This window comes from Aplidium turbinatum, chromosome 14, assembly GCF_918807975.1.
Source record: "Aplidium turbinatum chromosome 14, kaAplTurb1.1, whole genome shotgun sequence".
NCBI classification, from domain to species: domain Eukaryota; kingdom Metazoa; phylum Chordata; class Ascidiacea; order Aplousobranchia; family Polyclinidae; genus Aplidium; species Aplidium turbinatum.
This window is the reverse complement of record NC_137485.1, coordinates 851,053-853,963: the sequence shown is the minus strand read 5'-3', so window position 1 is coordinate 853,963 and position 2,911 is coordinate 851,053.

Here is a 2,911-nt window from a genome sequence, read left to right as displayed (position 1 = left end):
ATTTCTAAAAAAAAACTATAAAAATTGCCAATATCTCCGTGAGTCTTAAGAGCAAAAGTTCCAAGGCATCAATTTAATTTTTTATTTTGCTGCTGGCGCAAACATGTACAGATCGGCAAAGTAAACATACAAATTTGACACCAACAAAAGAGAAAGATGCCAAAACCCAAGGGTTTAAAATATACATCATTAAAACAGTGTTACCACTATCTTAAAATTGCACAGCCGCCAAAGAAGCGATAAAAACAACAAACTTTTTTTTGTGAAAATAGTTGTACAATTACAAGTTGCAACAGCGGTTAAACTTTCTTCCACAAAAAAGAAATCTAAAAAGTGACAAGTTTCCTGAATTTTTGCTTTGAGAGTCTTCAAAAGCATTTTTTAAAAAGTGATGCCATAAAAGACTCAGCAAGGCAAAAATAACAGGAAAGTGGCTCAGTGTGACCGCACAAACTTAGAGAAAAGTAATCAAAAGCAAGGATACAATCACATATAAAAAAATATCCATACATAGCCTACTACTTTTTTTCAGTTTCCCTCTGTTTTACAAAAAAAACAAAAAACGTGTATACAATTTTATTAAGTTATTAACACTTGGAACAAGTTTGATTTAAACTTTACCAAATTCAAAACGTGAAAAGTTTTTAAGTTTTTTAAATTAGGAAGTTGTAAGACAATTACCAAAATGAAATTGTGATGTCATAATGTCTTAGTGAGGCAAAAAGTTATATCACACCGTCTTATTGTAACCACATGAATTCAGAAAAACAAAATGAGATGTAATTAGGTGTAATAAAAAAAAAACATAGGTACTATTTACTTTTTTAGATAAAGTTGGATTAATCAATTTCAGTTCAAAATTTCAAAAGCTTTATGAAAATCTAGTTTCGGGAGAGAGTTTGCTTTTTTATACCAAAGACAGGCAAGACACAACAATAACACAGGGTTGAGCATTACAACAGTATATTACATATTTACAAATAGTTCAACATATCAAACGTTTTCGACTTAACTTAAGTCCTCATCAGGAATCTGTAAATAATTATAAACTACAATAAATTTCACTTCTTGACAGTGACTACCGTAACTAACTAAAAGCATCGAGAAACACGCACGATTGAAAGCACTGGAGTGGAAAACATACAGACAGACGAAAAATTACATTAAGAAAAGGCAACTGCATGATTAAGTTACAAACGAATTTGCACCACGGAGTACGTGATACAACTAGGCTAATAAATATTAAGGAGAATGGAGGCGCCACTGGCAAATAATTGTTTGTTTAGATTTGGATTGTAGCGTTTGATTAACAACGCTTCCTGAATTTTTGTGTCAAATTGGGATTTGCCTTTGCGTAAAATTTTAAATGAGTCAGCAGAGAATTTTTGATCTGTGCAAAAAGAACAATCCATGATATGGTCCTTGATGGCACTTTTCTTTAAGTCTCTAAAGTTCAGATGCTCCCGTACTCTCGTGGTCAAATGTCTGGTGGACATACCGATGTACGTCAATGCCGAATCACACGTGATTCGGCATTGACGTACATCGGTATGTCCACCAGACATTTGACCACGAGAGTACGGGAGCATCTGAACTTTAGAGACTTAAAGAAAAGTGCCATCAAGGACCATATCATGGATTGTTCTTTTTGCACAGATCAAAAATTCTCTGCTGACTCATTTAAAATTTTACGCAAAGGCAAATCCCAATTTGACACAAAAATTCAGGAAGCGTTGTTAATCAAACGCTACAATCCAAATCTAAACAAACAATTATTTGCCAGTGGCGCCTCCATTCTCCTTAATATTTATTAGCCTAGTTGTATCACGTACTCCGTGGTGCAAATTCGTTTGTAACTTAATCATGCAGTTGCCTTTTCTTAATGTAATTTTTCGTCTGTCTGTATGTTTTCCACTCCAGTGCTTTCAATCGTGCGTGTTTCTCGATGCTTTTAGTTAGTTACGGTAGTCACTGTCAAGAAGTGAAATTTATTGTAGTTTATAATTATTTACAGATTCCTGATGAGGACTTAAGTTAAGTCGAAAACGTTTGATATGTTGAACTATTTGTAAATATGTAATATACTGTTGTAATGCTCAACCCTGTGTTATTGTTGTGTCTTGCCTGTTTATGAAAATCGCAAATAAAAGAAGTTTTAGCAATTTAAATGGATTTACGATGTCACCAAAAGGTAGCTTTAAACAATGAAAAGTTAAAAACAAGTATTGAAAAGCAAATTAAGAATAAAGATTATTATTGTAACAGTTTGCACAAAAAATTAAGGCTACAAAAAAGCAGTTGATACAAATTTTAGTACATTATAATTATATACTGATGATACATTATGATGATAAGAATTTAAGTACATTATAATTGATCTAAGCACGTCTGGCAACACTACATTCAAATAACAGTGAGTCTAGCAGTCAACCTTTAAGTTTAGTGACAATTTAATGATAAAAACTTGATACAATTTAAAATTATATTTTAATAATAATCAATTGCAAATTAGTTTAGAACAGTTAATTTTTATAAGAGTCAATTTCCATTTGTAAGCGAACTTCTTGCCTCTTTCAGCTTGTTGGTTCAGCAAATTTCGTCAATCAATCATTTTATTTTTTATCATTAACGCGTCCGAGACGAAAAAGATACTAACTACAAAAATCGATAGCATAGACCTACCAGCACGTTAACGAACAGGAAAAGGTGGCAAAACCTTGAAGGGTTTCAAACGTGCCTGAATGGAAAATCATGTAGTAGCCTATATGTCAGTAGTTAGCACGGCCACGAAACTCAAAAAAACAAATAGCAAAAAATAAAACAAAAACAGAGAGAAGCACAAATGTAGTAATAAATGACAACCTAATGATTGAAAAGTGTTGCGGATTGAATTTTCAAATTTCAATTTCAA